The sequence below is a fragment of the Pholcus phalangioides genome, unplaced genomic scaffold, assembly GCF_987345545.1.
Source record: "Pholcus phalangioides strain wild (caught in Gottingen) unplaced genomic scaffold, Ppha-v1.0 ptg000013l_1, whole genome shotgun sequence".
Lineage (NCBI taxonomy): Eukaryota > Metazoa > Arthropoda > Arachnida > Araneae > Pholcidae > Pholcus > Pholcus phalangioides.
Genome location: NW_028301606.1, coordinates 30,967,213 through 30,980,133, shown reverse-complemented (window position 1 = coordinate 30,980,133; position 12,921 = coordinate 30,967,213).

Genomic DNA, 12,921 nt, shown 5'->3' with positions numbered 1-12,921 from the left:
TTGTAAAAGTATAAAAGTGTCATTGTTCCTATTTCTTCGATAAAAGACATGTTTTCAGAAGAATTGAAAGAGAAAATGTTTTTAAGTAAAGTTATTATTACTGAAGTTAATAGAAGGTATGATGTCGAGAGATAACCTATTATTTCGCGATACTCATTCGTATCAAACTTAACATCTCTCGGAACAAGTCTCACGTGAATGGGAACTTGAAAACAACCACGAATTTCAGGAATTTTTCGTGCCTTGCTAGCGATGACAGATAATGAAACAAATGTTTGTCAAAAGTGTCATGAAAAATGAGTTTAATTCACCCTGACAGCCTGTAATTTGTATGTTACCTTAACTCCGACACAGGCAGTGTGCGAGAAAGAGGGAGAGAGAGTCATTAAGATCAGAGTAGAGTTATGATCCGGAAACAATGTTGCGCGTATACATAAATAAATTTTTGTTGCCATTTTTTGAATTAGGTATGCATGAACTGGAGAAGAACAATCTTCATGTTTCAAGATGACGATGCCTCTTAGTGAAGCTTCTCGAGTTAAATGTAAAACTTTGAAACAAAAATTATATTTATTACGAAAAATGTGTGTATATTTATGCGATCGAGTGCGTCTTGATTTTTGTCTGTACTATCGTTATTTATTCGTCCATAAAACTATGACGTTTCACTCACAAATAAAAGGCGTTAACTGGGCGTAATGTTCTTCTGACGTCCATATCAATTATTCTAGTTTTGAATTGTGTAGAGGAAAGAATGGAATGGAACGGAAATAAATCATTGACCTTAGACGGATATAACATTTTGTGAATATATTTTTAGGTGTTATACAGGGTGCACACATAGCAGCATTTTACTGGAGAACCGTTGATCCTATATAGAGGCATATTTCCAATGAAAAAAAGTTTTCAAATTTTTCATGTTGTAAGGGGTTGTATGTTTATTAAAATAAAAAAAAAATAACTTGTTACACGAGCACCCTATTCTCCATTACCAAATTAGAAAGTTTTTGACCTATCTCTCTTGATACCAACTAAAAAAACACTATAAGGGGACGTCGTGTAGGAGGTACGTCTCTTTTCCGTGAGGTGGCGGAAGAATATCCCCAGACTCTTGATATTGGAGGGGTGTCCAATTTATACACGAAACTACGGAACTTAACGAAGAAGCCTTTATTTCGAAGCACACTCAAAACAGACAACATTACAGAACGGAAGCCACATTCCAACTCACGTTCTCTTCCTCTTGGAAGATAGATTTTCTCTTCTCACCTTCTTTTAACAACGTATAAACAAACAAAGCATATTATGTGGTATAAGGCCACAGATTTAGTAAAAATGTACTGGAAAAATAGATTCGTTACAAAACTGTTTTTTTTTCCAACTTTCCTCAATTATAGGAATTTGACTATCTCAGTGAATATTACATTTAGAAACATGGAATTCTTTTAGTTGGCATTAGAAGAGACAGTGCAACAGCTTGGTACCTGGGTTTCGGCACTGGGTGTCCATATAAAAAGTTAATATTTTTATTTTGATAATTATACAACCCCTTGCAACGTGAATGATATATTTGAGTACTACGCGTAATTTGGAATTTTTTTCCTAATTGAAAGGATACCTCTGGGATCAACGGTTTCTGGGATCAACTGATATCAGCAAAATTTCATACACCCTGTTTGCTATGCACCCTGTATCAATGCATCAAATTCATTCACACATTACAAAATTCGTTTTTCTGTTTCTTTCCTAAGGAATAAGCTTATTTTTGCAATGCTCAACCGCTGGACAGCCGCCTGGCAGTCCAGTGGTTAGAGAGCTATCTTCTGTCTATGCAGGTCTGGGTTCGAATCCCGGTTCGGGAATGGACGTATACTAAGGCTAACAAATTCCCTGGACAGATAGTAAAGATCTCTTGGGAATGTACGTGCTGATTACAAAAAAAAAAATGTTATTATTTTTTATTTTTGCGAAAAAAATTCCCGAGAGAGTATTATTATGCACAATTACTACATAATCGTACATGCACCTCGTACAATTTTTTTTACGGAATTTCTCACAAATTGGTAAGTGCCGGAATGTGTGTTCTGAGTAAGCGTGTGGCCCTAATGTATTTATGTTGTAGGAATTGGGCATGTTCCGTGTTCTTGATTGTGCTGTCTTGAATACTTTGAATTAAAGATGGCAGATTCTTGAATTTTAACTGTATGTCGGTATAGTGTTGTAGGTCTGCCTGCTCTCTGCAAAAATACTTTTTTTTTAATGGGAGACAAACTCGCATATGGGAAACCACAGAAAACCAACTTCAATCCACCTACACTGTACGTCAATGAGTTCAAACCCGAATCCTCACGATGAGAGTATTATGCCCAACTGCTAAAATTCTAAAGGCCACAAGAGGGGAAATACCCAACGAACAAGCTGGAAAACTACCATTATTGAAAAAATAATCCCTATGCTATTCGTTACAACGGTCCATATATGTGGCCCCTCATGTTTAACGGTTTTGAACGGTTTAAAATTATTTTTAATCATTACTTTTCCAAGTTAAGACCCGACGTGCACAGATGTGTACATAACTCCAACGGTGCCCTAGCACAGTGGTGCGCAAACCGTGGATCGCGACCCTACGAGGTGTCGCGCCAATAAACTGGGAGGTCGCGACAGTTTCTCCAAAATGAAAACTTCCAAATAAAAAATTTATTTTTACTTAAAAATTGGTCGAAAATAGAGAATGTCTTTATTTTCAGAGTTGAGCTAATTACCATGTACCATACAATGTGATTTTATGAAATTCTACTTACAATAATCCATATATAGTCTCCTTCATTCCAGAATCACGAACGTGCAATTCCCTTGCAGGGAAAAAGTACGTAGGGAGAATTGCTCGATTTCAAAATTGTGTATTTCTTAAAAATTAAAAACACAGAGTAGAATAATAAGTGATGTGTGAGTATACGGGGGAAAAAGTGTCTACGTTTTATGAACAATTTTTTTAAATGGTCAATTAAAAGTATAGAATAATTTTGAAACCGGCTGATTTTTTCTTAATCACCCAGTGAATGAAAATCAAGGACCATATACCTCATTACACTTCCACCTTGCATATGGGACACCATAAGTAGTTTATCAGAAAACAAAGTGTGTAAATATCTATATGATATTTAAAAAAACTGAATATCTTTTGAAGTCAATATCGCCTAATTAAAATCAGAACAAAGGTACCGGAAAGGGCTTTCGTGACAGCAAGTTTACAGACATAAAAAACAGGAATGTCCCAGAAAACAGGGACATATCGTAAGCTTATTTGGGGGGCCGCAGGACATATTGCCATCTCATGTATGGGTCGCCAATAAATTTTTTGGTCAAAAGGGAGGCGCGTTGCAAACGTTTGCGCTCCACTGCCCTAGCACAAATATATCTACCGAAATTTAGGAAAATTACCGAAAAATATCATTTGATTTGAATGAGAGAATCAAATCCCCCGGCTTCCTTGCCTAATGCATGGCTCACCTTCGATTCTTCAAAATAATCTACATAATAATCTGGACATTTCACTTATAAAAGAACCACTTCAAAGCGTAAATTGGTGAAAAAAATCAATATCTTCTGCTTGCCGCGACGCCCTTGACGAAAATTGGCGGCACCCCTAGAAGCCACGACGTACATTTTGAGCAACACTGAAGTAAAGAAATGGTGATCGATGTTCATTCGTAATAAATCCAAATACAAATACAAATACAACGCCACAACAGGCAAAATGCCCAACGAGGCGGCTGAGAAAAACATGCCCATAACAAATATGGATGTCATAGATTACTAAAATACAATTACAAAAACTATAAACAATATATATACATGTAGTATTATACAATGTCCATAAAATGTATTTATGGTTGTCTTATTCAAAGTATGGATAGCTTCTCGATTTACCCCCAACATGTTTACCGTATTTCTTTTTAAACGTGTCAATTGTGTTAGAATTTACTACCCTCGGGTGTAAGCTCTCTCTCTATTTCCATTTATTAACAACCTGATTGACGCCGAATTAATAAATCATGGTCCATCGTATCCATACCGTTGGAAAATTTTGAACACTTCGATCAGATATGGTCCTACACGAGATATAATCGCGTCCGTGAATAAGAACTTTAATTGGTCCGAGGTTTCATTTGATCAAAGCTAGCTATATTATCTAGCACTGGAAATCGATCGAAATTTTTAACTGGTCAGTCAAAATTTTTTATAAATCGTTTAATCTAACTCAAAAAGAATGTTTTCAGATACTAACCATTGATAACAAACGTAGTATTTGAATATATATATATAGCATTAACCAACGCTAAAAAAATATTTTTTATGCATTCCGCGCAGTCATTCCTAGACGTGAACAAGAAATTGAAGCCGCTCGAATGAAAAGCTATCATAATTATATGTCCTCTTAATACAAATACAAATACAGCTTATCTGAGGTCTCGTAAAATCACACACACACAATCGCATTATTATAAGTATGTGTACATACTTCTATATGGAATACATAACTGATCAATCTAAAATATGCAGTTATAATAGTTGCGTAATTCCAAATATGCGTAGAATTGGAATGAAATAGACTGTCTTATTCGTTTGAATGTATTACATTCACTAGACAGAGAGAATCATTTTTGAGTTTAGAATGTTACCCTATGTTCCATAAACCGTCTGCGACGCAAGTCTGTCACTATCACCACTCGACCACCACAGCGGCCACCGAAACCTTTGATTTGTAATGACTTTGATGTTAAAATGCCAGCAAACTGAATTAACAATGATAGAAAAAAACGTCTTATTAGCATGACAAGGTGCTATTCAAATGGTACGTAATTATTCAAGCATTTCGGATTTCAGATTTGAATTTGGAAAATGATTTGAGTCCTTCAAAATGTTTAGATTTATGATCTTTATCCTAATTATTATGGATAATGAGGTAATATGAAAAATACAGGGTTTTCTCCGTCATCAGGAATGACCACCAAAATATAACAGTGATGAAGTACTTGAAAATCCCCCCCCCCCCCATGATGCTATAGAGCCAGTGTCTCTCAGTTGTCACCATCACCACGGAGGCTATAGGAGAACATTTTATTTTCTACTTCCTAAGATTTACTCAGGCAACATTGCAAAGGTGTTTATTAATTATTGGTAATGTGTCCATTAGTTTGAAATCAAGCGCAATGGGCATCACAAGTGTTTCATTTTACTGTGCTGTACTCATTTTCAGCAAGTGATTCTCTCCGGTTAGGTGGAACACTATTTTTTCACAAATGATGTGTCGGATAATGTGAAATACTATGAGTATATTACGTGAGCTGACGAATATCTCTTCAAAATGGAAATTTTAGTAAGATAAATAAGGAAAGGTCTAAAATGGCGTGTGTCCTGTTCTCTGTGGGCCCAACTTTACGGTGTTGGAGCAGGTTAGGAATATTTCACATGTGACTAATGTAAATAGATTATGAGCCCCCCCCCCTCCCCCATCAACTACAAGAAACATACGATATTAAATTTTCGTTTTCCATTGTCATAGACTCATTAAATCTTGTTTTTGATGAATTCGAATTGGTTTCCTTCATTTTGAACAGCCCCCTTCCCCCAATTCCATATTACTAGACTCTCACATTATATAGAAATGCCCTCTACACTTGCTAATACCAGATTCATTGAAAGACTGGTTATTTGTGAAGATGAAGATTACACAAGGAAGAAAATTCATCACTGACACAAAATGGTGGCCTATGTCATTCACGAGCTATTAGTTGATTGCTGCCGCCGTCCATGTGTGTATATATATACGCTCCAAGGTTGAAATATTCTAGTATCTGCTTTCATAGCTAAGATGGTAGAGCACTCGTCAGGCAATCGAGCGACCGGGATTCGTGTCCCCGTGGGGGCAGAAATGAATTTTCTTCCTTGTAATCTTCATCTACACAAATAATCAGTCTTTCAATGAATCTTGTATTCCATATTAGCCCATGAAAATGATTTTTTAATGCCTTTTTCATAGTTATAAAATTTATTTTTAAATACAATGCACTTATCATGCAAACACTAGAACCCAAAATTTATAAAAATGTAGCTTCATGTTTCTACTATGTTTCAAATTATGATAATCGAAAAAATAAAAGTGTAATTCCATATTGCCCGAATGTATTCCATACCCACAATCAGGAAGGAGTTCAAATAGGTTATTACAATGCTTGTAAATTATTGGAAGCAAACTTTTTTATCATCTTAACTGATAGAACAAATAATATAAATATATATTATGCGCAGTACTGAGAAATTGGACGCAGTTGTCGCGAGTAACAACGCAAATTTATTTACGGATATTCCAAGTAATATTGTGAAGTTTTTTTTTCTCACAGAGATATAAATTTACTGTTAATGAGATTTGACAAAACGGTAATACTCGTAATGCTAATGGGGAAAATAAAAGGAAAACGGTTGTGGAAATTCCACATTAATTCTTGATATATTTGTTTCACATAATTTTCGATATATTTCAAAAAGTCACTTTCGTATGGAAAAAAAGAAAAAGAAAGGAAATTTTATGGGAAAATAATGGACTTTCATCTCATTTTATAACGAGGATTTAATGACAAGGTAAAATGTCCGCGAGGATAATTCTTGATGAAATCTTCCCATCGTTCGCTTTTCTTTATTTCGCACTTTTCTATGAAGCACGCATTAAATCCATTAGCCATCCTCTTCTTTGCGTTGACAAATCCTATTCAAGAAAGATGCATTTGCCTTCTCTAGGGTAAACTTTTCGAGTACGTTTTTTTCTAATCAATATCCTTCTGAGTTATTTGCATTAGAGGTGTTTAAAGTTTAACAACGGGTGGAATATGTTTTGGTATGAGATGAATTCTCCTAAACAGAGTACATTGGCTTCATGATAGTTAAATATAAACTTAACAGTGCATTTCCAACTAGATTTTTGCATAATTCACATACAGATACAAATACAAAAATACAAATACGAAAACCACAACAGGCAAATTGGCCAAACGATATAGCTGAAAAATTTTTCATCTGTTCTAGTCTATTTTTCTTCGCCTCTGAAGAGAAATAGAATAGACTGTTTTTTTTGTTTTTGTTTTTTTGTACGTCAGTTGTGTGTGCATGTGATTGTTGCGCATGAGAAAATAAACTTGGACAAGTCGGGAGTCATGATCATAGCATACAATTATTTAGCCCAGGTTTGCATGCACATTTTTGATGGGCATCCTTTTTGAGTCACCTCGTTGGGCAATTTGCCTGTTGTAGCATTTGTGTTTCCATTTGAAATTGTAAAAATTTGCCACCGCATGTTCGCCAATACGCATCTAGATGGACGATTCACTCCTCAAAATTCAATTTTACTTTAAAATGAAAATACTCCTTTAAATTTTAGGTACAATTTTAATATAATTACATTTCACTGATACAAGTAAAGATACCCATCATTTTATAAAAATGCCCTTAAAATTTTTGAGCGGAGTGAAATTACTGTTCAAAATTATATTTTCCTAATAACACAGATACTTTCCCTTAGGACGGAAAGGAGAGGGACTCACGTACTTTAAAGTGTGACTCCAAATTGTACTGAGCGCCCTTTACTTCTACTAATAACATTTGTTTTATTTTAGCACTTCGAGTGTCTGAAAATTTCTAAACAGCTTTGATTATTTCGGAATTTATTCGAGCCAACATGCAGTGAAACTATATGAGGTATAACTGACCGCTCAAACTGACAAAAAAAAAAGAAAATACTCTTTGATATGCATACAACGAAGCTACAGACGAAAAACAAATATTTATCACAAAAATGAGAAACTTTGCCTGGTTTTAATTTATACAAAAATTGCCACGTTTTCAAGACAAATAAATTCAATTGGTCGAATGGTCGACGCGTTTCGGCTCTTCAATGAGAGTCGTCATCAGGACCTCGTGGTCAGAATTCACACGAATGAGTCGTGGAGGGGTGATGTTTACGTCTGGTCGTCCGAAGAGTTCGCCTTTGTATTTGCTTCGTCCGAGTGGTCTTTGGATGCGAATTGGGAAGCCGTCTGTTGCAAAGTGTTGAAAGTTTTTTCACGACTGAGGTTAATAAAGCCTGTCCAAGATCACTCGGACGCAGCAAATACAAAGGCGAACTCTTCGGACGACCAGACGTAAACATCACCCCTCCACGACTCATTCGTGTGAATTCTGACGACGAGGTCCTGATGATGGCTCCCCATTGAAGAGCCGAAACGCGTTGACCATTCGACCAATTGAATTTATTTGTCTTGAAAACGTGGCAATTTTTGTATCAACAAATATTTAGTCAATTTTCTTAACACTATGACCGGAAGTGACGAGATATGTCGCCTCTCTAACAGCTTTTCATTTAAGCAATGACAAGTCCAGATATTTTCTAAAGCTGATTTCCTAATAGAACACAGTTTCCTATCTTCTTTACTTCGCGCCCGCTGAAAATCCGAAGAAAGCCGATATCACGAAAACTTGACTGAACGGTTAAAATAATAAACAAAAACAGCTTATCCACACATTACCAGGAAATCTCATGAAGATGAAAAACTAAATGTTTAGAAAACTTTCGATGCAAATCTTTATTATCTTACTAAAATTACGATAATTATTCTTGGGAATACATATCTAACAGGTATCATATCCAATATTGTAAACAAAATGCGATGATCTACAACATAAATGTCAAAAAATTTTGTGAGACGTCTAGAAAGTAATGAAGATCGGTCCTATATAAAAAAAATATAAACCAATTTATTGATATGTTCGAAATAAATTATCAAGAAGAAAACACAATTTCTTTTATCTCTCATCATCAAGAAAAACCCAAAAATATTCATTAACGTTGATGCAACAGCTGTGTGAGCATATTCCCTCTTCGAGCCCTAATACTAGCATTAATACGATTAGTGCGAACTTGTACAAGAATATACATACTTCTAAAGGGAAGAAAACAAAAAAAAAAAAAACCTGACATTAAAATGATTGATGCGAATTTTTAACAGTATAATTATCATTAAATTTCATTATGTTGTTCCTTCGTTCCGAAGAAACTCACTCAACATCGCAAACACGAAAATAATGTTTTTGTTTTTTTTTCTGATGCCGAATATTTTTTAATTTTTAAGAATATTTATTTACTTTTACGTAATATATATGTTTAAATTTACTTGTTTTTTCCTCCATGTAGGTGGTTTAATTATCTAGGAGATCAATCTTTGCCAATTAATGTTTCATAAAAAGTAATTGAAATTTTAAATTAATCTTCTGTGAATTATTAAATACGTACCAAAAGCTTAGATATTGATTAGGTATGTGCTTCTCATTTATGATATTGTTCTTATGAAAAAGATTGATGAAATAATTGAAGGAACACTTTAATCTCGAGGGAAAACCGATGATTTAAAATGTGTAAGAGAGTTTCTTTAAGGTGTCTCATAAATTTTAACATTTTCAAAAAGACTCAAAACTATGATGTGGTAGAAATATCACTAAATATCATCATTGATTCATTTCAAATTTGATACATACATATACCTGATTGCACATGGTATGCTACGTCACAAAACCAAATACTTTACATTTTTTAATGCGTATTTTATACAAATTTTGTGATAATACGTATTTATTTTTCTTATTTTTTGCAAATTTTCAAACATTTAAGGCAAAATGTATTACTAACACCTTATGCGTATGATAAAACAACATATCAATTTGATTGCATAAAAATCGGTTCAAAATAAATTCAACTATTTTCTTCATAAAATGAGGCGAAATATTTGAGATTCATAAATGCTTGATTTATGAAAAGATATTTAATTGTTTTAATTAAAAAAGGCGGAATTTTTCAATTAAGTCTCAATCTTTTGCCTTATTGTATGAACAAAACACTTTCTTCCATTCGAAACCAAGTTTTATTCAATTGCATTGGTGCCATCGTGTTTTATCATGCACGCAAGTTGCTAATAATATATTTTTATTTTTAATATATTTGAAAATTCGTAAAAAAATGAAATACGGTGATATGTATATCGGCGTAACATATCACATGCAATTAGAAATATGTGTACAAAACTGATGTCAAACAAATCAATTATTAAATTATGCTTTTAATATATCTTAGCCAGGCTTAGATTCCAATGCTTTTTCACTATGTTGCCGTTAATTGTTATTCGAAGCACCGAGCACATAATGACCCAATCTTCTCCTTCAATGACACTCCATTAAAGAATTATTTTATCGAAAATGCGCATAATATGACTCTTATAATAAAAACATCAATGTTAAAAGTTTGAGGGTTGAGCCCCATTAAAATGAACAGGACGTTCATATTATGTTGAACAAAATTAACGCTATACGATTTCAGGGTGTCCCCAGACATTCGTAAATACTTAAAAAATTCATAAAAATTTAAGGAGTTAGTATATTCGAATGTGGTTTGCAAAAACGTTGATCTCACGAAGAGGGATTTCTCGGTATAGAAAAACGGGAGTTGAATTTTTTTTTCGATAGAGGATGCGAGAACCAGTCGAGTAGGAGTGACTGAAATGGAACCATTTTCGAATCTCTTCTGTGGCCGAAGCATTCGTAAAACGTCAGCTGTTGATGCTCAGCTGAGGTAAAACAACTTCGCCAATAGTGTTTTATCCACCAATATCAACCTGAAGAAGTACCAGTCATGGAAAATTCAAAAATGAGCCGTTAATCGAGCGTCCTGGATATTTCCATCAATCTGATTTCCGGCTGCCTATTGATAAAAATTAGAACTATTTTTTTTTCTTATACCCAAAAAATAATCTCCCTTCGTGAGAATAACTTCTAACAAAAAAACCATATTTAAATATATACCGCATTAAATATATAACCAATCGCTTCAGTTTCTAAGAATTATTTTAACTATTTACGAATTTTATGAGCCTTGTATTACGTAACATGTGTATAAACTGACTAAAAATGTTAAAATTATTTTCCATCGATTTATGAATAGAAAAATCATTTGAATGCCTTCACGATATATCACGTCCTTGATCGAACGGAATAAATCAAAACCTTACCAGAAGCGAAAAAAAAATAACAAATAAACTTACATGTATCTATAAAACTGGCGTTTTTTTTCTATAACTTTGACGCAATCAAAAACTTTCACTAAAAAAGAAAAAATTTAAATTCCAAATAAATTATTGATCATAAATATTTATATTCGGTTTTTATTTATTTATTTATTTTTATCCATACGGATTCGGATTTTTCTTATTAAAAAAAAAAAAATACTTATATATATTCCCAGAGCTCCCTCTTTCTTTAGCTTCCGGCATCACGTCACCGTCGGATATATTTAGAAGAACCGAGGCGAGAAGGTATTAGATTCAAGTACTAAAAAATGAAGAAATATCAAGGATTTCGAAAATATCGTCAACCTGGTAAAATAGGAAACAGGAGGGAGAGGAGGAGGAAAAAAAAAAATTCGGTTTTCGATTTTAATGTTACGCATGCCTTCTCCCAAGTTTCAACCTCTTTAAGAAGTTGTCAACCAAGTCGAGATTTTTCATAAAGTCCACGAGAAAGATAAAGAAAATATGCCAAAAAAAAGGGGAAAAAAATTGGAATCCTGATTTCGTCCTTGTATTTCCATCTGTCATTTTTTTCACAAAAAAAAATATAATAATAATAACAAAATATGTGGAATAAAATATTCGGCAGAAAATTTTCGTGTCTCATACTTTCTCGTTTCCAATATCGCAGGAAGGATTTTTTTTTTATGTATAAATTTTCTCCTGGAGAGAGAAGAAATATACTATCAGATATTTTTTAATATATTTATATTTTCGGATTGCGTATTTTTTTTTTTTCAAGGATTTGACATATTTCTCAATGGTTTTTTTCTCCCCCTCTCTTAGATTTTCTAGCTTTTTCTTCCACAAAGAGTTATTTAGTTTAGCATGTACCGGAGTATTTTCTGTTCAGTGATGGCGAATTGATTGCGTAATTCTTTAAAAAAAAAAAGCAGTAGATTTGAAGAATTTGCAAGAATATTAAGGTATTGCGCTCCCTTGGTTTTCTTATGAGATGGTGATACGGAATATATATTTTTATTGAATTCTTTTGAATTCGTGGTTTATATGGTTTTGTGTGATTATTTTCAATTTTTTTTTTTAAACTAGAATTTCGGTAACAATATTTTCTGTGGTGGATGCTGAAAATGGTTCGATCGGTATTATATGTTATGGTAAAAGACCGAAGACACGCAAAATCTAGAATTTACCAATAAGATTTAGGTTTTACCATGGGGAGTTGGTAAAAGCCCGAAATACGCTTGTGAGCGTTTTCATTTATGACTTTTACCAAGTCGCACCCCTTTTTTAATAACTTTCTGCGTTGATAAATAACGAATAATTCTAAAAATCTACTAATTATAATTAATAATTAACAAATGAATTAGTTAACCAACATGAACGTTCCATGATAATTTATTAAATTATTCATTAACTCACTCCGAACAGTAAAAGCCCATTTTTAATATATCAGTTAAAAGTAAACTTTTGTTTGTCATGCCCCCACATTATTATTAATTAATTAATTTAGTTAACTAAATAGTTAATAACTAACCATAACAATAAATTAGTTAAGCATTAATAATAATAATTAAAAATAACTATGATTATCAATTAAAAACGGGCATTTTAGTTCATACTCTGAACAGTATGAACTTTAAATTAATTAATTCATAAATTTATGATTTACTTACACAGTTGGCGTCAGGAACTGACGAGTACATGTTGGTAAATCAATTACTTTGCTAATTATTAATTATTTATAATTGTAAGTTAATGAATAAACAGCAGGAACTAATAAGCTGTTGATGGTTTA